Raw genomic sequence first — 25,420 nt, 5'->3', positions numbered from 1 at the left:
TAACCTCTATATGTGCCGTTAATTCATTTATTTTGTTCCGAATAACTTTTTACCATTTTTTTCCCCCTTTGATCCTATTTGCTGCTGTACTTTTATGTTTGTACACTCTGTCCCTTCCCGTTGCACTCTGGGTATCATTTCCTAAATAGCTGCCCTGCAAGGGCCTTTTCATTTGTAAGCCTACGTATCCCCTTTCCAGAACCCTCCCCGCCTCTATTTAGTTTAAAGCCTTCTCTACAGTCCTAGTTATTCAGTTTTCCAGGACACTGGTCCCAGCATGATTCTAGTGAAGCCTGTCCCACTGGAACAGCTCCCTCCTACCCCACTGCTGGTGCCAGTGCCCCAAGAGCTGAAACCCATTCCTCCCACACCATCCTCTGAGTCACGTATTTAACTCCATGACTTTATTCACCCTATGCAATTTTGCGCAGGTAGCAATCCCAAGATTATTACCTTGGAAGTTCTGCTTTTTAATTTAGCTCCTAACTGTTGAAATTCTTTCAGCAGAACCTCCTTTCTAGTCCTATCAATGTCGTTAGTACCAACATGGATGACGACAACTGGATCCCTCCCCTCCCACTGCAAGTTCCTCTCCAGCCCTGAGGAGATGTCCTTAAACCTGGCCACGGGCAGGCAACATAGCCTTTGGGACTCATGCTCACCGCTGCAGAGAACAGAATCAATCCCCCTAATTATACTGTCCCCTACTACTATGTTCCCATTTCCTCCCGCCACTTGAATGGTTCCCTGTACTACGGTGCCATGGTCAGTTCGCTCATCCTCCCTCGTTCTTATCCACACAGCTTGCAAGAGCCTTGTAACTGTTGGAGAGTGGCCGGGGCCGAGACTCCTCGAGCGCTACCCCCTGGGTCCCCAAACCTGCTTCACCTGCAATCATGTCCTCCTGTCCCTGATCACAGACAACATTTGACTTACCTAATCTGAGGGGTGTGACCACCTCCTGGAGCAAAGTGTACAGGTAACTTTCCCCCGGCGTCCAAAAGGCATACCAGAGATGCATCACTGAATTGTGGGGCTGCAGTCCTCTTGCCTTTTGGGGCCAGGTCTCCTGTGCAGCAGGCCTGGGCTGAAAGCACTGAGAGGTATGTGCACACTGCACTTTAGAAACAGCACTCAGCATGAGGAAGTGGTGAGGTGACAGCGTGTGGGCGAATTGGAGCCCACCTGCCATTGAAAAGGTGTGCTTCCCGTGGATGCATGATTCATGAGGCGGGATTGGGGTGATATGGCATGAAATGCCACCATTGTGGTAGGAAAATAGTCCTTTCTCTCACCTGCTACCACACTTACTTCAAAGCTGAGGCCATTTTGTCCATAGACTGGAGTCAGCTCCGCACCTGTGCCCTCTACTGTAAATATGTGCATAGTTATGAGTTATTAATAAATACTTGCTGTTAACATAGTTTAGGTTATGAAGCCTACTTCACAGTGTCCGAAGCAGGATTCTTCACTCCGGACCTGGCATCCTCTGCACTCATTCTGGGGCCACCTGGCTTGACTTCCAGGGAACCCCAACAGCCTGTAATGAAAATCCAACCTTCTGGATCACTTTCTCCAGGGTTGGGTTTGTGGATCCGGGAAATATGCTGACTCTGCACGCCCCGGGAGTGAAAATCCAGGCCACAATGTTTATTTATGCAAGATAAAGAGGTTTCAAGTGCTTGCAGTTTCTGCCATGGCTACTTTGAAGGGTCTGAATGATTGACAGTTTGATTGGCCTGTAGTAAATATTTGTTTTGTTTTTAAGAAAGTGGGAATCTATCAGTAAATGACTTTAAAAAAAAAATTGTACACATCTTATGGTCATATTATTTATTGGTTCAATGCAGTTTATAGATGAGAATAGGTATGGAAGTGCAATAGTTTGGCATGGGGGTGCATGAAGGGCTATAGGGGTTTTTTGGGGACATACCTTGGCATGGGGGTGCATAAGGGGCCATGGGGGTCTGGTGTGGGGAAGGCGGGGGTGATACCTTACATGAGTTGTATGAGGAACCATAGGGGTTGTGGGGAGCATACCTTGACATGGGGGCCATGAAGGGCGGTGGGATTGTTTGGAGGGTGTACCTTGGCATGGGGGTATGAGGAAGGCATTTTGTGTCTATCTTTCAAAAGTTTCCGTCATGCAGTCTACGATTCATGACACCTGTGAAGTGCTGTGAACCATGGCTCTTTGAAAAGCTGGCCTGGCTCCATGAAAATTGAGGAGGAATAGAGCCAGCCTGTTTTCACAATGGAGCCGGCCAGGCCAGAATGCAGGGTGCGGGCCTGGGACCCGAACAAACCTGCACCCTTAAAAAGTAATCTTGAAAATCAGAAGCCTCGGGAATGGGGTCGGGAATCCCGCAATCGGGCCCTGGCCATTTTTAAAGGGCTCCCAAGTCACCCCAACTTGGCAAAAAAACCCAGCAGTACATCTCTATGTAAATAAAAATAATGCTGGAAATACTCAGGAGGTCTGGTAACATCAGTGGACAGAGAAACAGCATTAACATTTCAAACTGATGACCTTTCATCAGAACTGCTGAGTATTTCCAGCATTTTTTGTTTTTATTTTGGGTCTCCAGCATCCACAGTATTTTGCTCTTGTACTTTTCAACTTAACCTTGGCGCTTTAGGATCAAGACACCCATCTTTGTTTCTCAAGTAACATATAAGTAAATCAAGCAGATGTCAAGGTCACTTTAATGCAATCCGGCTCCATTAAAAAAGAAGAAAAGTATCAGCGTGATTAATGATTTATAAAGAAAGTAGAGGCATCCCACACTGTCTTTCTTTTGAAAATGTATATGCGTTCTTCTGTTCCTTCCTTAAATAATTCATTAGCCACCAAGTCAATTAGTAATACAATCCTTTATTGCTGTAACATTTGCGGGCAAATGTAAATGCTCAAAACGTTAAGCATTCTGGCCAGTCAGGATGGAATAGTGTGCATCAGATTTAGATTGTTACATGTTGAGAGATTTAATTTAATTCCAACACTTTATTATGTTCAAGTATCCATACTACCTGTCAGCCTGCGCAGAATGACAAAGTACAATTGGCTTGCCCTCACATCTGCCTTTCCACCACCGCACCCCCTCACCCCCCACCCCCCACCCCCCACCCCGTCACCTTAAAACCCACCAAATCCCATGGCTGCTGTTTCAAGAGACAGAGAAAACGTAATGAGGTAATATTTTTTTCCTCAGCTAACTTCTGTTTATAATGGCAGATTGCGCAGCCTTTTTTTTTTGTTCTGCTTTGTTTTAATAAGGTGTGGGTTGGCTGAGCTGAGGTAGAATGGAACATCTTGTTTTGTCCTTCTGAGCACTGCGGAGGTTGGGTGACATTGTCATGAATATCTGGGACTTTGTATGATATGTTGCATGATTTATATTGCAGCTTTCTACTTTTCTCATTATGCATAAGTTATCGAGTTTTTTTTTGCATTGCAATGGAAGCAAATAATCTCGTCCCTTGCCGCAAAAAGAATTGATAAAATTCAACTTACTTGCAATAGGGTATCTGTTTCTCAACTGATGTGTTTAGTAATTGCGAAATCTACAGGCAAGGTCTAGCTGCAGGTTATCACCACAATCGAAAAACATAAAAGATAAATCGAGCACTATCACTTGACCAAAGCAAAGCAATAAGGGTGGTCAAGCATTTTTATAAATTATTACAGTATATAATCTCAGACATTCAAAGTCTTTTAAAAAATTCTCTATACTCAGTGAAGGGCCATGCTCTGTAAGTGCTCGTAAATGTTCTGCTATCAAAAAGATTCTGGGATTCTCATCATGATTAGGAGAATCCTGGGTGTAGTTAGGGACCTCTAGCACTCAGCATTCAAGGAACGCATGGAAGATAGAGGACGTACTTTCTTGGTTTGCACCTTTTTGTATGCGTCACCCCCATCATCTCCCTAAAAGCCACTGAGAAGCGGCCAAAAGATTATCCTTGCAATACCTTCTGTGGCCAACACCATCACAAACACATTAACTGCTCATTCATTTTGTTGTTTGGGTGCAAAATGGTCACTGCTTTTGCATACATAAAACATTGACTACATTTAAAAGATATTTATGGTATTTGGAACACTTTGAAATCTTTCTGACTTATTAGGCTCTCAGCGAAGGTAAGTTTTTCTTTCTTAATAAACCTTGGCTAGAAGGCCAAAATTTACTCCTGCCCGTGTGAAGGCCAAAAGTTACTCCTGCCCACATTTAATATGCTAAAACCTGCTTAGGAATGGAAACAGGTTATACAACCCAACTCGTCTATGTCAGCAATTATTATGCTCCACAATATCCTTCTCTCACTCCTCTTCATTTAATCGTAGCAGCATATGCTTCTTCATTTCTCCCTCATGTGATTATCCAGCTGCCCCTTAAATGCATCTATGCTATGTTCATTTTCCCAAAGTGCGGATCTTCATTCTGTAGCTGAAAAAATTAGTTGTGCATTGCTACAGCCCTTCTCTTATTCCTGTATAAATCTCAGGTGTTCACATTAGTGATAATGTCAGCAGTTGAGATCTATTGTTTACAGTTTGTGGTACTGTTTGCAGACATTAACAGCCAGGTTTGGGAGAACATTAATTATACTTGAGTTTGTTTGCAGGTCTCTAAATGTGCTAAACAGCTGCCATATAAGGGGCCATTGATTCCCACTTCCCTGTGGTCTTACATTTTGGCATTTAGCTGCTATGCACAACAGACAAAATCAGCAGTTTCTTTCATTCCTATAACTTTACTATAAGTGTTAAAATCAGCATACAGGATATAAATTAATACAGATGGTGCAATACTTACAAAATGACAGTGTTGGTTTTGTTATGCAATAAATAAATTACTTCAATGTGCTCCTTCAATGGCTCTGTTGTTCTTACAAGATAGTCTGAAACCCCTAATAAATGCAGAAAATGCTGGAAAAACTCAACAATTCTAGCAGAATCTGTAGAGAAAGAAACAGAGCTAATGTCGTGAGTCCAATATGACTTTTCTTTGGAACTGAGTTCCGAAAAAGAGTCATATTGGACTGGAAACATTAACTTTGTTTCTCTCTCCATATATGCTGCCAGATCTGCTGAGTTTTTCCAGTACTTTCTGTTTTTATTTCAGATCTGCAGCATCCTCAATATTTTGCTTTTTGTCTCAAGTCCCTTTTTGGTTGTAAACAGCCAGTGGTACTGTAGTGATTGAAGGTATAACCTTTCCTACTGCCTTTAGGATTCACGTGATTGTTCGGACGAATGAGCCCTAAGCACAGGTAAATCTGGGGGTGGTGGAGCTTTCTAGTCATGGACCTGGTTCAAGCATGTAGCTTCTAAAAGAGCCCTGTAATAAAGTTATCTGTTTCAGGTAGAAACCTGTCCAGTACATCAAGTTCATTACATTTGGCGACGAGGGTAAAACAGCTTTGATGCTGCACCTCGCCTTGTGAATATGAGTGCATCAGTTCTTAAGAAAAACGAAAAGTATACTCACCAGTCATGCCACTCTTTGACAGAATCAACCCTTATGACATGTCTATGGAAGGCTGGAGCCAGTATATAGAGCACTTTTGTTTTCATTTTGTGGCGAACGAAATTACTGTGGAGGAGAAGCAGAAAGCAATTCTTTTAAGTGTCTATGGTAGTGAGACATATAACCTCATCCGTAATCTGATGGCCCTGAACGAGCCCAATTCTAAATCTTTTAATGAGTTGCTACACCTTGTGAAGATGCATTTTCAGCTGAAGCCATCGGTAACAATGCAGATGTTTAGGTTTAACGCCAATAAGGGCACTGGGAAAGTCCATCTGAGCACTGCAACTTTGGAGACACATTCAATGACACGTTGCAGGACCAGTTAGTTTGTGGCGTTCATGACAATCAGATAAACAAGAAGCTTATAGGAGGAAAGATTTTGTAACAGTCTCTATCAAGGGGGGCAAAGTATTTGACAAACGAATAGGACTAAAGGCAGAAAAGTGGCCAGGGCCTGATAGCCTGCATTCAAGGGTTTTAAAGGAAATGGCTGCAGAGATCGTGGGGGCATTGGTCGAAATATTGCAGAACTCACTGGATTCTGGGAGGGTTCCAGAGGATTGGAAAACCGCTAATGTGATGCCCCTGTTCAAAAAGGGAGTAAGACAAAAAGCAGGAAACTATAGGCCAGTCAGCCTAACATCTGTTATTGGGAAAATGCTAGAGTCCACTATTAAGGAAGAAATAGCAAGGCACTTAGAAAAGCTTAACGCAATCAAACAGAGTCAACATGGTTTTGTGAAAGGGAAATCATGTTTGACAAATTTGCTAGAGTCCTTTGCGGATATAACAAGCAGAGTTGATAAAGGGGAACCAGTAGATGTAGTGCATTTGGATTTCCAGAAGGCATTCAATAAGGTGCCACATAAAGGTTATTGCACAAAGTAGGAGTTCATAGTATTGGGATTAATTTATTAGCATGGATTGAGGATTGGTTAACATACAGAAGGCAGACAGTCGGGATTAATGGGTCTTTTTCAGGTTGAAAGGACGTAATTAGTGGAGTGTCATAAGGATCAGCCCTAGGGCCTCAATTATTTATTATCTATGTTAATGACTTAGAGGAGGGCAGAGTGTAATGCATCCAAATTTGCTGATGATATAAAAAAGGTGGGAAGGCATGTTGTGATGAGGACATAAGGAATCTGCAAGGTGATATAGGCAGGTTGCGTAAGTGGGCAAAAACTTGGCAGATGGACTTAATGTAGGAAAGTGTGAGGTCATGCACTTTGGTAGGGAGAATCAAACTGTTATTTAAATGGAGAGAGACTCCAAATGCAGGTGCAGCAAGTAATTAAGAAGGCAAATGGAATTTTGGCCTGTATTACTAGGGATCTGGAGTTTAAAAGTAGGGAAGTCTTGTTACAACTGTACAGGGTGTTGGTGAGGCTACACCTGGAGCACTGTGTACAGTTTTGGTCCCTGTATTTAAGAAAGGGTATATTGGCATTGGAGGCAGTTCAAAAGAGATTCACTAGCCTGATTCCTGGGATGAAAGGGTTGACTTATCAAGAACGAGGAGCAGTGTGGGGTGGGCGTTCAAAAAGGAAATGGGGAGGGTACAAGCTCAACATGTTCCCTCTAGGGTGATAGGAAGGAGTAACAAGCCCAGAGAACCATGGATGACCAGAGATATTCAGGTTACAATGAGAAGGAAAAGAGAGGCTTTTAGCAGGTACAAGAGGAGCAAATCAGCGGAGGCATTAGTGGAGTACAGAAAGTGCAGGGTGGAGCTTAAGAAAGCAATTCAGAGAGCAAAGAGAGATATGAGAAAGCTCTGGCTGGTAAAAGTAGGCAAAATCCCAAGATATTCAATAAGTATATCAATGGGAAGAGGATAACCAGTGAAAGAGTAGGGCCCAAAAGGGACCAAGGGGGCAATCTATGGATGGAGCCAGAGGATATCGCTAAAGTGTTGAACAAATAATTCACATCCGTCTTCACCCAAGAGAATGAGGATGCAGTTTTCGAACTCGGGGAGAGAGACTGCGAGGTTCTTGAGCAAATTGATATAGGGAGTGAAAAGGTATTGGAGGTGTTGGTAGGCTTAAAGGTGGACAAATCTCCAGGTCCGAATGATTTGTGTCCCAGACTGCTGAGGGATGCAAGGGAGGAGAATGCAGGGGCTCTGACCCAAATTTTTAATTCCTCTCTGGCCACGGGGTGCCAGAGGACTGGAGAACAGCTAATGTGGTTCCGCTATATAACAAGGGTTGTAGAGATAAGCCAGGGAACTACAGGCCAGTGAGTCTCACGTCAGTTGTAGGGAAACTATTGGAGAAAATTCTGAAGGAGGGTATCTATCTCCACTTGGAGAGGCAAGGTTTGATCAGGGATAGTCAGCATGGCTTTGTCAGAGGGAGGTCATGCCTAACAAATTTGATTGAATTTTTTGAGGAGGTGACCAGGTGTGTAGATGAGGGTAGTGTAGCTGATGCAGTATATATGGGTTTCAGCAGAGCCTTTGACAAGGTCCCACATGGGAGACTTATAAAGAAGGCAAATGCACATGGGATACAGGGTAATTTGATAAGGTGGATTCAAATTTGTCTTAGTTGTAGGAGACAGAGGGTGATGACAGAAGGATGCTTTAGTGACTGGAAGCCAGTGTCCAGTGGCGTACCACAGGGATCTGTGCTGGGTCCCCTATTATTTGTCATTTATATAAATGACATAGATGACTATGTGGGGGGTAGGATTAGTAAGTTTGCGGATGATACAAAGATTGGCTGGGTGAGGTTCAGTGTCTTGGGCTACAGGAAAATACAGTTAACAGTGAGGTTGAATGTCTTGGGCTACAGGAAGATATAGACAAGATGGTCAAATAGGCAGATAAGTGGCAGATGGAATTTAACCCTGAAAAGTGTGAGGTGATACACTTTGGAAGAGTAATTTGACAAGGAAGTATTCAATGAACGGCATGACACTAGGAAGTTCTGAGGAACAAAGGGACCTTGGCGTATGTGTCCATAGATCTCTGAAGGCGGAGGGGCATGTTAGTAGGGTGGTGAAAAAGGCATATAGGACACTTGCCTTTATAAATCGAGGCATAGATTACAAAAGTAGGGAGGTCATGTTGGAGTTGTATAGAACCTTAGTGAGGCCACAGCTGGAGTACTGTGTGCAGTTCTGGTCGCCACATTATAGGAAGGATGTGATTGCACTGGAGGGGGTGCAGAGGAGATTCACTAGGATGTTGCCTGGGATGAAACATTTAAGTTATGAAGAGAGGTTGGATAGACTTGGGTTGTTTTCGTTGGAGCAGAGAAGACTGAGGGGCGACCTGATGGAGGTGCACAAGATTATGAGGGGCACGGACAGGGTGGATAGGGAGCAGCTGTTCCCCTTAGTTGAAGGGTCAGTAACAAGGGGGCATAAGTTCAAGGTGAGGGGCAGGAGGTTTGGGGGGTGTGAGGAAAAACTTTTTTACCCAGAAGGTGGTGACGGTCTGGTATGCACTGCCTGGGAGGGTGGTGGAGGCGGGTTGCCTCACATCCTTTAAGAAGTACCTGGATGAGCACTTGGCACGTCATAGCATTCAAGGTTATTGGCCAAGTGCTGGTAAATGGGATTAAGTAGGTAGGTCAGGTGTCTTTCACGTATCGGTGCAGACTCGATGGGCCGAAGGGCCCCTTCTGCACTGTGTGATTCTGTGATTCTGTGATTCTGTCACTGAACAGGTTAGGCCCTTATTCATTAAAGTTTAGAAGAATGAGGGATGATCTTATTGAAATGTACAATATTCTGAGGGGGCTAGACAGGGTAGATGTTGAGAAGATGTTTCCACTAGTGAAGGAATCTTGGACCAGGGGACATGGTTATAGAATAAGGGGACAGTCATTTAAAACTGAGATGCAAAGGAATTTTTTCTCTCAGAGCGTAGTGAATGTCTGGAATTCTCTAAGCTGGAGGCTAAATGACTGAAAGTATTTAAAGTCATGGAGTCATAGAGCTCTACAGCACAGAAAAAGACCCTTCTGCCCATTGAGTCTGCGCTGGTCAAACAAGTACCTAGCCATTCAAATCCCATTTTCCAGCACTAGGCCCATTGCCTTGTATGCCATAGCATCTCAAGTGCACATCCAAATACTTCTTAAATGCTACAAGGGTTTCTGCCTCTACCACCCTATCATACAGTGAGTTCCAGATTCCCAGCACCCTCTGGGTGAAAAAATTCTTCCTCACATCACCTCTAAACCTCCTGCCCTTTACCTTAAATCTATGCCTCCTGTTTATTGATCCCTCCACCAAGGGGAAAAGTTCCTTCCTGTCTACCTTATCTATGCCCCTCATAATTTTATACACCTCAATCACGTCCCCCTCAATCTCCTCTGCTCCATGGAAAATAACCCCTGCCTATCCAATCTCTCGTCATTACTAAAACTCTCCAGCCAGGCAACATCCTGGTAAATCTCCCCTGCATTCTCTCTAGTGCAATCACATCCTTCCTATAATATGGATTCCAGAACAGCATGCAATACTCTAGCTGTGGCCTAACCAGTGTGTTATATAGTTCCAGCATAACCTCCCTACTCTTATATTCTATGCCTCGGCTAATAAAGGTGAGTATCCCATTTGCTTTCTTAACCATCTGTCCCACTACCTTAAAAGACATGCACACCAAGGTCCCTCTGATCCTCGATACTTCCCAGGGTCCTACCATTCATCATGTATTCCTGTGCCTTGTTTGTCCTGCCCAAGTGCATCACCTCACACTTATCCAGATTAAATTCCATTTGATCAGCCCATCTGACCAGCTCATCTATATCCTCCTATAACTTAATGCTATCCTCCTCACTATTTACCACCCCACCAATTTTCATGTCATCCGCAAATTTACTGATCAACCCTCCTATATTCAAGTCTAAATCATTTATATATACCACAAACAGCAAGGGACCCAACACCGATCCCTGTGGAACCCTACTGGACACAGGCATCCAGTCACAAAAACACCTTTCGACCATCACTCTCTGCTTCCTGTCACTCAGCTAATTCTGGATCCAATTTGCCAAATTGCCTTGGATCCCAAGGGCTCTTACCTTTGTTATCAGTCTCCCATGCAGGACCTTATCAAAAGCCTTGCTGAAGTCCAATTAGACTACGTCAAATGCATTGCCCTCATCTACACACCTGGTCACCTGTTTGAAAAATTCAATCGAATTGGTCAGACATGACCTCCCCTCAACAAAACCATGCTGACTGTCCTTGATTAATCCCTGCCTCTCCAATTGTAGATTAACTCTGTCCCTCAGAATTGCTTCCAATAGTTTCCCCGCCACTGAGTTTAGACTGACTGGCCTGTAGTTCCCTGTTTTATCCCTTCGTCCCTTCTTGAATAACGGTACCATATTGGCTGTCCTCCAGTCCTCTGGCACCTCTCCTGTGGCCAGAGAGGTATTGAAAATTCTTGCCAGCATCCCTGCTATCGGCTCCCTTGCCTCACTCAACAGCCTGGGATACATTTCATCCAGGCCTGGAGGTTTATCTACTTTTAAGCCTGGCAGGCCACTTAGAACCTCCTCCCTTTCTATGCTAATTTCTTTAATTATATCACAGTCCTTCTGCCTGACTTCCATACCCACGTCGTCCCTCTCACTTGTGAACACCAACACAAAGTATTCATTTAGAGCCTTACCTACGTCTTCTAGCTCCACACACAAATTACCATTATGGTCCTTAATGGGCCCTATTCTTTCCCTAGTTATCCTCTTATTCTTAATGTACTTATAAAATAACTTTGGATTTTCCTTTATTTTACCTGCCAATGCTTTTTCATGACCCCTTTTTGCTCCCCTAATTTCTTTTTTAAGTTCCCCCCTACACATTCTATACTCCTCAAGGGCTTACGCTGTTTTGAGCCCTCGATATCTGCCATAAGCCTCCCTTTCACTCTTTATCCATTTCTGTGTATCCCTCAACATCCAGGGCTCCCTGGATTTGTTGGTCCCACCCTTTATCTTTACTGGAATATGTTGGCTCTGCATTCTCCCTATTTCCTAAAGAGGAGGTAGATAGATTTTTGAAATATTGGGGAGTTGAGGGCTATGAGGAGCTGGCACGAAAGAGGTGTTGAAGCATGGGGCAGATCAGCCATGATCTTATTGAATGGTGGGGTAGTTGTGAGGGGCTGAATGGCCTACTCCTGCTCCTATTTCTTCTGTTCTTATGTAGCTATGGTAAGTGCTGCGGGGGACTCGCAGACTTTACAGAATTTGCAACATGGCGCCACACTTCAGCTGGGAACCTACTGCTGGACGTGGTGCAAAAACCAGGGAGACAGCAGCGACGCGAGAGACAGTCTCTGCTGCTCAAAAAACGGTAAGGCCTAGTGGAAGCATTTTAGCAGCAACTCTGAAGTTAATCTGTTACAGATGTGGGGGTAACCGCGTACAGAAACCTACAGATTCAAGGAGGCAGAATCCAATTTCTGCCACAAAAAAGCAATAAAGTAATAAAGCAATGCAGGGTGAAATCAAGACAGTCCATAAGACAGCAGACCAAGATGATTGAAGTGTGTAATATAGCAGAACCTTAAGCTGCTGATACTGATATCTATTCCCTACACAATGTCAAAGCAGTAAAACCTGAAACAATAACTGACACACTTCAAATGAATGGGAAGCCACCAGTCAGGTACATAGATACAGGAGCCTCAGCCACAGTGGCTGGAGAGCACACACTTAAATACCTAAATGAAGGTACACAGCCACTGAATCTGGAGCAAACCACAGCTCAATTGAAGACGTACACTGGAGAATAAATACAGGTAAAGGGCATCGCCACAGTACCTGCATCCTATAAGCAACAGACAGCCCAGCTTCCAATGATCATTGTGACAGATGAAGGACCTAGTCTCCTGGGCCATGACTGGTTACAAAAAAAATAAGCTCAACTGGTCTGAAATATTTCAAGTGAGAACAGGAGGAATTCCTAAGGAAGTTCACCAGTAAATTTCATGATGAATTGGGAAAGCTAAAAGGCTTGCAGGCAAAAATATATGTACATTCGGAGGTGACATCCTGATTCTTTAAGGACAGACCAATGCCTTATGCTCTAAAGGAGAAGGTGGGTGCAGAATTGTGCCACTTAGAGAAGCTAGGCATCATCCAGCCAGTCCAATTTTGAGAATGGGCAGCACCCATAGTCCCTGTGATGAAATCTGGTCAAACAATTCGCATTTGTGGGGACTACAAATTGACCATGAACAAAGCAGCTAAACTAGATACATATACTATCCTGAGGATAGACTACCTGTACGCAAAGCTAGCTGGGGAAAATCCTACACCAAATTGGACATGTTACATTTAGCAACAGCAACAGTTAGAGCTAGATAGCATGTCTAGAGTTTATGTAAACATGAACACACATAAGAGCCTGTATCAATATATGCACCTACCCTTTGGTGTATCACCTGCATGTGCAATCTTCCAAAGGACATTGGAAAGTGCATTACAAGGACTTCCCTGAGTATTAGTTTACCTTGATAATGTCCTGATCATAGGGTCAATGGAAGCCGAACATTTGGCCAGCCTAGAAGAGCTTTTAAGAAGATTTTTGGAAGCAGGTGTACGATTTAAGAAAGAAAGTATATTCCAAGCACCAGAAGTCATTTACTTAGGTCATTGGGTGGATGCCATGGGGTTGCATCCAGTAGGGGAGAAAGTTAGGGCAATCAGAGAGGGATCCTTTCCTTCCAGTGCCACTGAACTCAAGTCTTTTTTGGGCATGATTAATTATTATAGCTGCTTCTTGCCAAACTTGCCAACAATGTTAGAACTGATACACTTATTGAAAAAGAACCATCATTGGTCATGGAATTCACAGCAAGAAGAAGCCTTTGTGAAACTTAAGAAGCTATTACATTCATCATGTCTACTAGAACATTACGACCCATCAAAATAATTAATATTAACCTGTGATGCTTCTCTTTACGGTGTTTGAGCTGTGTTATCACACAGGGTGGAAGATGGTTCCGAAAGGCCAATCGGCTATTTCTCCAGAGCCCTCTCTGCAGCCAAGAAGGATTATTCACAACTTGAAAAGGAAGGCTCATCAGTAATACTTGGAATGAAGAAATTCCACCAGCATCTGCATGGACAACATTTTACCATTGTGTCAGATCATAAACCATTAATGGGTTTATTCAATGAGAATAAAGCCATTCCGCCAATAGCATCAGCAAGAATTCAACGTTGGGCTTTGATATTATTGGCATATGAGTATACCTTTATGCACCGTCCTGGCATGCATATTGCAAATGCGGACACCCTCATTTGTCTCTCATTACCGGATAGCATTGTACATGCTCCAGTGCCTCAAGAAGTTGTGCTTGTGCTGAATTTCTTGGACTCTTTGCCTGTACATGCAAAACAAATAAGGAATTGGACAAACAAAGATCCAATTATGTCAAAAGTCCGAGACCTTGTATTGCAAGGATGGTTGAATTCACCAGTGTCTGAAGAGATAAGACGATTCCATGCCCGTAAGACAATTAAGTAGTCAAGATGGAATCTTGTTGTGGGGATCAAGAGTCATTGTCCCTTCACAAGGAAGAGATCCACTCTTGACAGAGCTTCGCAATGCACAGGCGTATCGAAGATGAAGGTGCTTGTGTGAAGCTATGTCTGATGGCCAGGCATAGGTTACCGATGTTTTGGGTCTCCAAACCAGCAATAGGAAAAAGGATGGAATCATCCCAGATTTCCACAATGTGCAGTAGTGGGCAGGAAAAATGTCATTTTACCCACTGGCCGCACTGTATTGCCCCATTCCCACCTCATTAAATATGCAGCCACAGGAAACACGCCATCTAGCTGGTGGGCAGCCTCAGATTTGCCCACCATGCCATTACTGTGCCACTTCCTCACACAGGAGGTCATGTTTAAACTGCATCCATTGTCACACTTCGCAAAGCTTGCAGTCCAGGACTGCTCTGGTGAAGATAAGGCCCTAAAAGCTAAGAAGTGTGTAGCCCCTGATTCAGTGATGTATCCTTGGGAAGCCTTCCGAATGCCATAGAGGCCCACTGCAATGTCCTCTACCCTGCTCTAGCCGCAGGAGACCCATCAGTCTCACCACTCTGGCTTGGTAGACAGCGGCAGAGGTGGTCAATGCCAATGCTGCATGCAAGAGGTCGGCCACCCAGTGCAGAAAACGCATGAATTATTTCAAGTGTGTGACCAGGATAAGGCAACCATCTTATCACTCCAAACTCACAAACTCACAAGGCCATCACCCATACACTGGCATCTCATTCACTGCCAGCTCAAGGGATGTCACCACTGACTAACTCACACACACCCTTACATCTCCATCTGGCCTCATCTCCTCTGGGGACTGCCTCCTCAGCCCTCACCACCTTGAAGCCACTTGCACAGATCAACATGTGCCCCCACACACGCCCTAGGATGCCCCCCTTCCTCAGAACAGGCCTCACCCTGCGGCCTCTTCCCTTGCCTGAGGCCACTTTTCCTCCTTCCCCAAGCAAGCCCTAGCTCTGTAGCCATTACGGCTGGCCTGATAGGTAGAGACCTGCCGGTGAACCCCCCACTCTAAAAGTGATGTGTGCTGCCTGTGAATCCTGGCGCTGATGACCATGACTGCTGTCTGAAGCAAGGTAGACAAACAAACCTCGAATTCCTGTGTGAAGTGTAGTTTGCCAGATGCATGTTGCGTATGTAGAGCTGTGAAGCATATCAGCTTGATTGCCCGTGCCCGGGTGATCCAGCGTGGGGGTATAATTCTGGCGAGCAGGGCTTGGAATGAGATACTAAAGTATTGAAATTAGGTTACCGATATGCGAAGGTGTGAAATGCGGCCTGCCATTGACGGGTGTAGCAGACAATCACAAACAGGGTTCACGATGGGATGAAACCTATTTTTGGCCTTCCCGCCAAATTGTCTCCCCCCCCTCCACCTGCCATGACATCCTTTGCCAACGGGGCTGGAAAATTCCAGCCCAAGGGCAAGAATGTGAGATTCTTCACTTAGTTACATTCTTGACCTCAACTGTGCCCTTATGAGAAAATGAAAGGAGCTTAAAAGAAAATCTTGCATTTACATGGACATTATTGTCCATGTAATTATTGTCCATACTGTGTATGCAATTGAATTACTTTTAGTGTTATAACTGGGTCTGACATACATAAATATGGTGGACATTTTGCACAAAACAGACGCCCACCAATAACAATGAAATGAAGGATTACTAAACCTGGCAGTGATGATGGAGGAAAGACTTGCAATTATATTGCACCTTTCATGACCTCAGGACGTCCTGAAGTGCATTACAGACAATTAAGTTTCTTTGAAGTGTTGTCACTGTTGTATTGTAGGCAATAGCAGACAATTTGCATACAGCAAGCATTTCGAAGAGCGATGTGATAATCACTAAATAAGGCTTTTTTTAGTAATGCTCATTGATGAATAAATATTGGCCAGGACACTGGGGATAACACCCCTGTTCTTCTTTGAATATTGGCATGAGGCCGGATTTTCGTTCCAGGGTTGAGACCCTGACATCAGGATCAAATCCGGGTCCTGGCCCCTCACCAAGTTGAAAATATTCACCTAGCACAATTTTAAAATAGTGGGTCAATTATTGGTCACCAGAGGATGCATTCACTGTCCAATTAAAAGTGGTGGGCAGGCTCTTGAGGCTAAGGGCCAATAGGAAGCCCTCCATCAACGATGGAGCTGCAGTCTGCTAATACAGGTAAGCAAGAGAAAGGATGCTTCAAGATAGATGTGCTCTCTCAAATTTTTTTGAAAACTTTCAAAAGGGAGGCCCTCCACAGGGTGGCCTGCAGCCACAGCTTTGACCATGTAGGTATGGCAGTTGTGGAGTTACAGGTTGCTAGGGTGCGGAGGGTGGGGGGGGGATGGGGGGAGGTAGGAGGCGTGGAGGGGACAGGAGCTCAAATTGATGCTGGAGTACTGGACCCTAGTCTGCCACAAGAAGGCTGTGTCCAGGCATCTTCCAGGCCCTGGACTCCAGTTCACCTCTGATTGCTGGGTTTAATAGGTTCTTTAATTGAGTGAACAACTTATTCTATATGGGCGGGTAGCTGTCACCATGCCCGAACTTCTTCCTTAAAAAGAAGCCCGGAGATGGGAAGATGCTGCCAAACTGGCATACAGGCTGGCGCTGTTAAAATTCTGGTCGACCTGCCTTCATTCCCACCCCTGGTGGGCTTTGAAATTGCAGTGCCCAAATCTTTTATGTCCATCTAAGAGAACTGATAGGTGCTCGGTTTAATGACTCATCCAAAAGATGGCATGCCCAACTGTGTAGCACTCCCTCAGTACTGCATTGGAGTGTTGCCCTATATTTTTGTGCTCAAGGGCTGAATCTTACCTATATATTGGGCAGGCTGGGCAGGAGCGGGCGGGGGCAGGCGCAGAGTCGATAGCCGCCCGAGATTGGCTAAATGCAGCCATTTTACGCGGGCGGGCCAATTAAGGCCAGCCCAGCGTAATACGCGTTCTGTAGCGCTCAGCGCTTCCTGTGCAAATGGGGGGAGGAGGGACAGTCAGGGCCTGCGCTCTTTCATGCATGCGCGCAAAACAGCGCAGCAATCTCTGAGGCATGGAGCTGCCTCAGGGAGATTAAGCTGATAATAAAACTTTTTAATAAAGGAAGTGAAAAATTATTTAAACATGTCCCATCATGTGGCAGTGTCACATGAGCTGGGACATGTTTGTGAACTTAGCAAAGTTTAATTAATTATTTTACGCAAGCTTCAGGAAACCTCAATCCGCCCGTGGATGAGGTTTCCTGAAAAACGCAAAGGCCGCTTCGGCTCTTCACCTGCCCGCCAACCTTAAGGCTGGACGGGCAGCATGGTTAACAATTTTAATTGCTTTTTTAATGGCCTTAATAGGCTGTTGACAGTTCGGCTGGCACACAGTCGCTTCCCCCCATGCGGCCGCCAAACAAAAGTATCGAAATGACGCGTGATGATGTCAGGATGCACGCCCGACATCATCGCGCATCATTTTACGCGTTGGTGTGTGGGACGAGCCCCCATACGCCGACGGTAATATTCTCCCCCAAGGCTCTGGAGTAGGATTTGAATCCACAAGTTTCTGACTCAGAGGCAAGAGTGTTGCAAATCAAGCCATAGCTGACATATCGGGCAAGGCAACAGCATCCTGTGGTCCTTTGGCTAGTCACGTGGGCTCTTTCACCTCCATCCGTATCACCAGAGAAACAGCTGGAGCTTTTGTTTATAATCTCAAGTCAACGCCGAACCCATTCACTATTTAGTAGAATTTATCAGCTTTAATTATATGCATAAGTAGGGTGTTAACCCACAATCTTCTAGTTTCCCAATCTCAACAGAAAAAAAAGAGATAATACACTCAATGACCTCCAATAACCATTAACGGGAAACGTTAATAGACAGCTATTTTTCATTTTAATACCATTATTGATACTTAATGTTAGAATTTTATTTCCTTACACACAGTCTCAGATTCAAGATAGTAACTTTGATAGTGAAGTTATCACAGCTATTCCAGTCATTATTATTGACAGATGTATTTGCAGTGGCTGGGGAGTGATGGAGAGTAAACAGGAGCAACACTTAATTAAGCAGAACCAGTGTGCTGCTCGCCCCTGCTAGGCCTGATAAAGGAGCTCACTGGATTCAGGACGCTGCTTTTTAAGGGGCAGAAATCTTTACGATGGGTGAAAATCAACTCGGGCGGAAGTACAAAATGAGATGTAATGCATTGGCAGCCCACTTACACTCGTCACAATGTTCTCTACTGTTAGCTGCAATATTAGAGAAAATCAAGAGATGTGTAAATTAGACTGCTGATGCGCTATTGTCCAGCTTGCACTCCCATCAAAGACTAAAATCATCCCTAAAATTTCTAATGTTCTAATTACTCTTGCTTTTTCCAGGACTTAGTTTACTTGCAACGTCTTCCTCAATTGTGTTGGACATTTCTCCAGAGTGAAAGTCTGTATTGAATTGGCTGATACTAAATAGTCACCTCAACAAACAGTGGATTGGGGACTGAAGAATCAGCCAATGTTCCCGACACCAGTAACTAACCTGAAAAATCTCTAGAATATCTGTGTGTGTGGGGGCATCAAATGGAAACAAGATTGCATTTGGCTATGACATCCTGCGGCCAGTCAACCATTCCACCGATACCCTGGACTGGATTTTCCTCAGGTCATCGGAAAACTGTGAGCCAGTACTTCCAGCCATTTGTGTGGTCCTCCAGGCTCCTTGACCACGTTTTCCAGAAGAGGACTAATCTCGAATGTTGGGGAGGTTGGGAGTGGGAATTCTGCTCCTGGCTGCATGTCCGCTGCTGGAAAGGATGGAAAATGCAAATAACTGCAGCAGCGTAAAAAGACTACTGCAGCTGAAATGGCCAGAAGGTAGGAAGCAATTGCAGAAGAAGGAAGCGTGCAATAACCAAGGCCTCAGGTTTCTCAGAACTTCAAGGCAGAGATAAGGGCAGGAAGACAACGGCTTCGGGCACTCAGGAATCGCGTCCCTGAAAACGGATGCTCGGGTAGGCTCAAGGGAGGTAGCGCCGACAGCAAGTACCAACTCTACCATTCTTTATAGCCAGACAAGTGGCATTGAAAGCACTTGTGGGAATCCAACCACTCCGAAGATATTGATTGTTCTCTCTGTCTCGCTTTCTCTCTCTGTCTGTCTCAAGGTCTGGTTTGCTGGCTCTATGTGGAAATGACTCAGAGGCATGCCAAGAACAGTGCAACAGAAACCAGTGTTATATAATGATAAACTGCTGACTGCCTGATGTGACTAATGTCACCAGAGGCTTCCTGAAAGCATCCAAATGCATAAAAGTTAAGTGCTGTTGTCACTTTCACAGTCAAAGCCAAGGCTGTGCCCTTGATACAAAGTTACTGCTGGTCAGGTTTCAACAACTAGGGTTTCTTTCTTCCAGTCATGGATGGACTCACAATCAATAGACATTGGCTATATCATAGAATCATAGAATGGTTACAGCACAGAAAGAGGCCATTCAGCCTGTAGTGTCTGTGCTGGCCCTCTGAAGGAGCAATTTACTTCACCTAGTGTACCAATGTAGCCCAGTAATTTTTTCCTTTGCAGATAATGATCCAATTCTCTTTTGAAAGCCTTTACCACACTTTGAGACAGTGCTTTCCATATCCTAACCATTCGCTGCATGAAAATGTTTTTCCTCATAGTCACTGTTGCTTCTTTTGTCAATTACTTGAAATCGGTGCCTCTGGTTCTCGGCCCTTCCATCAATGGGAACAGTTTCTCTCTATCTACTCTCTCTGGACACCTCATGATTTCCTCTATCAATTCTCCTCTCAACCTTTTCCTCTCCAAGGAAGATAGTCCCAACTTCTCTTATCTTTTTACATAACTGAAGTTCCTCATCTCTGGACCATTTGCGTAAATCTTTTCTGTACTCTCTCTAATGCCTTCACATCCTTCCTAAAGTGTAGTGCTCAGAACTGGATGCAATGCTCCAGCTGAGGCTGAACCAGTGTTTTATGCAGGTTTAACATAACTTCCTTGCTTTAATACTTCATGCCCGTATTGATAAAGCCCAAAATGCTGTATTTTTATTAACCGCTCTCAGCCTGTCTTGCCGTTTTCAATGATTTATGCACATATACACCCAGATCCCTCTGCTCCTGCACCCCCTTTAGAATTGTACTTTATTTTACATTGTCTCTCTGTATTCTTCCTACCAAAATGAACACTTCACACTTCTCTGCATATAATTTTATCTGCCACTTTCCGCCATTTTCCACCAACCTCCATGTCCTTTTGAAGCTCTATATTATCCTCCTCATGGTTCATAATATTTCCAAGTTTTGTATTGTCCACAAATTTTGAAATTATGAACTGAACACCAAGATCTAGGTCACTAATATGTGGAGCAGGGGTCCAAATGATCCCTGGGGAACTCGACTGTAAACCTTCCTCCAGTATGAAGAACATCTTTTCACCACTATTCTTTGTTTCCTGTCATTCAGTCAATTTTGTATCCATGTTGTTCTAGCTTTTCACATCTGATGTCTGGCATTTAGGGGAATCCAGCTCAGACCTCTCTGGTTAGCCGACCCTGAGCGTAAATACCTCTGAGTTCAGTTTTGCCAACCAACTACTCCCCTGACTTGCATTTTTCTCCCCTCTATAGCCTCATCTTCTTCCTCCTCCTCAAACTACAGGAACAATGGTATCTCCCCTCATCTCCAAACTTGTCTGACAAGCCAACTGGTCAGCTCAGTGTGGTAGCTGGCTGATTTCACACTCCCAGAGCCAGCCAGCGGCAACAAGGTATCTGCTTGGAACCTGCAGCTCACTAGCAGCATGAGATTGAGGCCCCAGCCTCAAACTGACAGAACGGCCATCCAACCAACATTGCCCCCATTCTGGTCACTGCTTAGATTGTCATGTGACCTAAGGTGAGAATTTTCCCCCTGTCAGGGGGGGAAGTGCAGGAACGGGCGAGGGCGGGCGCACCTCCGATCGGCGCCCCCAATTGGGGACTCACCACCATTTTACGTGGACGGGCCAATTAAGGCCTGCCGAGCATGACATCCGCCAGTAAGTGCTATGCGCTCCTTGTGTGAGCAGGGGGGGGATTCCCTCAGCCAAGAGTGTGCACTTTCGCGCATGCGCACGAAAGAGCGCACTCATCTCCCTGAGGCTAAGTGCTGCCTCAGGGAGATCGGCGCCAAATTTAAAATTGGCGAAGGGGCAAAAATAAAATTTCCCTGACATCTCCCCTCATGGACACTGTCACATGAGTTGGGCCATGTCCATCACTTTTAATTAAGCTTTTATTAAATTTTTAAAAACCTACATGAAACCTCATCCCACCTGTGGATGAGGTTTCATGCTTTTTCTGAAACCTGCCAGGGCTCCCGGCCTGCCCGCCAACCTTAAGGTTGGACGGGCAGGTCTATTAATTATTTCAATTACTTTTTAAATGGCCTCAAAAGGCCATTGGCAGGCTGGTGGGCGCACAGCTGATTGGCTGCTCCCCCGCCGACCTGAAAATTGAAATGAGGCGGGGTGACATCGGGAGTTCCACCCAATGTCATCCTGCATCATTTTACGTGTTGGTGAGCGGGCCCCGCCCCCCAGCTTGCCGACCTAAATATCCTGGCCTAAGAGTTGGTGCCCATTACTACACACCAATCATAGGTTTAACTGTACATGCTCATCTGTGGGATCGAGAAAATATTCTGCTTGCTCTTTAACCAACATAAGCTAATGTAAGTCATTGGTCACAGGTTTGGAGCTCTTTAATGATGGCATCTCCTGTGTTCACTCGCACATCACACCTGCATGAACACTGATGAAAAATGACAAAAAAGGCCAAACAAATATCATACTTATAAATAACCATATATTTCTCATGTCCAGAGTTGTTAAAAAATTTAAAAATAAACAATAACTCACTTATAATGGTTCTGAATTTCATGAAATAAGGTTTCTGTTTATCTTGGCCCTGTTTTCAATACTTGTGTTATGGCTGTTGTATGAAATAGGCTAAGAATAAGTCCAATTAGTTTCAAAATATAGGATCTTTGTTCCCAAAACTGCACAATTGTAAAGAAGAGGGGTGCTACTGGGTAAGAGTGTGATGATAAATGCTGCAGCAATATTTGCATTCCAACTGCACAACGATTTACATCTCGCCCTCAATATAAAACCTGTCCCCGTATTTCATTTTACCAAGGTCTTCCGAAGCTTGGCTCTGAAAATTAGTCCATGGGGGTTTGTTAATTTAGAATGAAATACAAGCAGTCGACAGTCCTAGCAACAAAACAAAAATTATGCAATATATTAGCTGGCATGGAAACCAATAAGGTCCCTCTTTATTTGAATCCTACGGAGCCCCTTTTTATTAAAAAGTAATATTTGTCCTAGTCTACTGGGCGAAAAGGTGTGCAATTTTGAAACATATTATTGTGGGAAGGTTACTGAAGTACAAAAAGGCATGATTAAAAAAAATCTTTCAAATGTCGACGAATGTCAGTTTTCAAAATATGCAAATAATTTTGTTGTATAACACCCACATAAATGAAATCTACATTTCACGGGGCTCAAAACAGTGGCATCTGGCTCTTGCTTAACAAACTCGCCAGGGACACTAAGATAAAGCAACCCCCTGCCCAAATTAGCCTCCAAACAGAAACACTGGGGATGCTAGAAATCTGAACTAAAAGCAGAAAAAAAACAGCAGGTCTGGCAGCATCTGTGGAGAGATAAACAGAGTTAGCATTTCAACTTGATGACCTTTCATCTGTTCTGTAACTGCATCTCTTCATGGGGAGGTATATTTTGGCTGCAGCAGGCAGTGGAACTGTCTTCAAAAATATTTCTCTGAAGGAATTATAATAGCAGCATGCCAGAGGGAGGGCTCTCAGATGTCACGCTGAATGCCTTAGTCCAGGAAAGGGAGAAGAGAAAGAAGGCTCCTCAGAGGGCTGGAAGGCCCTCAAGGCATGCATTGTGAAGGGAATGGGAGCAGATAGCCACAGAGATCGATTCAAGAAGTGCGGCCCTGAAAACTTGGCTGAGCTGCCACAAGAATTTCAATAACCTCATATGAGTGGCCAAGGTCAGTGAAAGCAAATGCCATCTCCTACCCACCATACCACTAATCTCATACACTACTTAATATACCACACTGCCATCACTCACCCATCATCCACACATCATAGCTGTGGATACCAGTGCTCCAAGGAGTATGCAGGGTCCCATAACAGTCCAGCAATCTGCGCCTTTTTCTCATTCATGGGATGAGGGCGTCACTGGCTAGGCCAGCATTTATCCCCAATTGCTTTTGAGAAAGTGGCGGTGAGCCACCATTTTGAACTGCAATAGTCCCTGTGATATAGGAGCACCCACAGTGATGTTAGGAAAGAAATTCCAGGATTTTGTTCCAGTGACAGTGAAGGAATGGTGATATAGTTCCAATTACCTCACAGTGAAGGCACTCCAAGATAGCAGTGATCATAATATGACTGAATTTTACATTCAGTTTGAGGGATGGAGAGTTGGTATAAGGCTAGTATTTTAAACTTAAATAAGGGAAATTATGAGAAGCATGAAAGCACAGTTAGCTAAAGTGAACTGGCAAGTTAGGTTAAGCAATAGGTCAATAGAGATGCAGTGGCAGACATTTAAGCGAATATTTCAGAATAGATACATTCCATAATGAAAGAAAAATTCCCAAGGAAGGGATCTACCATCCATGCTTAACTAAAAAATATATATATATATTATCAAACATAAAGAAAAAGCATATAATTGTGCAAAAATGGGTGGCAGGTCAGGAGATTGGACAGGATATAAGACAAAAGAAAAGAATGGCCAGAAGATTAATTTTTTCCTTCCTTATTAGAGTATGAGAGAAAGCTAGCTAGAAATATAAAGACAGATAGTAAGAGGTATTTTAAAAAAGAAAGGGCTAACAAAGTGAGCATTGGTCCTATCGAAAGCGAGTCTGGGGAATTGATAATAGAAAATAAGGAAATGGATGGCAGGTGGATTGAACTGGTATTTTGCATCAGTCTTCACTATAGGAAATACAAGAAACGTCCCAGGAATAGCTGTAAATCAGGAAGTGGAAGGGAGGGAGAAACTCAGGAAAATTACAATCACCAGGGAAGTTGTCCCGAGAAAATTGTTGGAACTGTGGGCTGACAAGTCCCCAGGCCCTGATGGATTTCATCTTAGGGTCTTAAAAGAAATGGCTAATGAGATAGTTGTTGCATTGGGTTTAATTTTCCAAAATTGCATAGATTCAGGCAAGGTTGCATTAGATTGGAAAATAGCGAATGTAACCCTTTATTCAAAAAGGGAGACAGAAAGCAGAAAACTAAAGGCCAGTTAGCTTACCATCTGTCATAGGGAAAATGTTAGGAATTAAAGATGTTATAACAGGGCACTTGGAAAAGTTCAGGGCAATCAGGCAGAATCAACATAGTTTTATGAAAGGGAAATCATGTTCAACCAACTTATTGGTGTTCTTTGAAGAGGTAACCTGCTGTGGATAGAGGGGAACCAGTGAATGTACTGTATTTAGATTTCTAGAAGGCATTTGATTAAGTGCCATAACAAAGATTATTGTAAAAATTAAAAGCTCATAATGTAGGGAGCAGCATATTGGCATGGATAAAAGATTGGCTAGCTAACAGGCAACAGGGGACAGGCATAAATGGGTCCTTTTCTGGATGGCAAGATGTAATGAGTGGTGTGCTACAGGGATCAATGCTGGGGCCTCAGCTTTTTACAATCTACATAAATGGCTTCCATGAAGGGACCGAAGGTATGACTGCTAAATTTGCTGATGACACAAGATAGGTAGGAATGTAAGATGTGAAGAGGACACAATGAGACTACAAAGGGACACAGATAGGTTAAGTGAGTGAGTAAATACCTGGAAAATTGAGTATAATTTGGGAAAGTGTGAAATTGTCCTTTTAGCCAGGAAAGATAAAAATAAAAAATCATATTATCTAAATGGTGAGAGATTACAGAGCTCTGAGGTGCAGAGGGATTTACCGGTCCTCGTGCATGAATCGCAAACTGTTAGTATGTAGGAATAGCAGGTAATTTGGAAAGCTAATAGAATGTTACCATTTATTTCAAGGGGAATTGAATACAAAATCAAGGAGGATATGCTTCAGTTATACAGGGCATTGTTGAGATAACATCTGGATTGCTGTGTACAGTATTGGTCTCTTTCTTTAAAGAAGGATGTAAATGTGTTGGAAGTGGTTCAGAGAAGGTTTACTAAACTAATACCTGAATTGGGCAGGTTGTCTTATGAGGAAAGGTTGGACACACTAGGCTTGTATCCGCTGAAGTATAGAAGAGTAAAAGATGACG

The sequence above is a fragment of the Cetorhinus maximus genome, chromosome 4 (assembly GCF_964194155.1).
Source record: "Cetorhinus maximus chromosome 4, sCetMax3.hap1.1, whole genome shotgun sequence".
NCBI classification, from domain to species: Eukaryota; Metazoa; Chordata; class Chondrichthyes; order Lamniformes; family Cetorhinidae; genus Cetorhinus; species Cetorhinus maximus.
Note: the sequence above shows the minus strand (reverse complement) of the source record.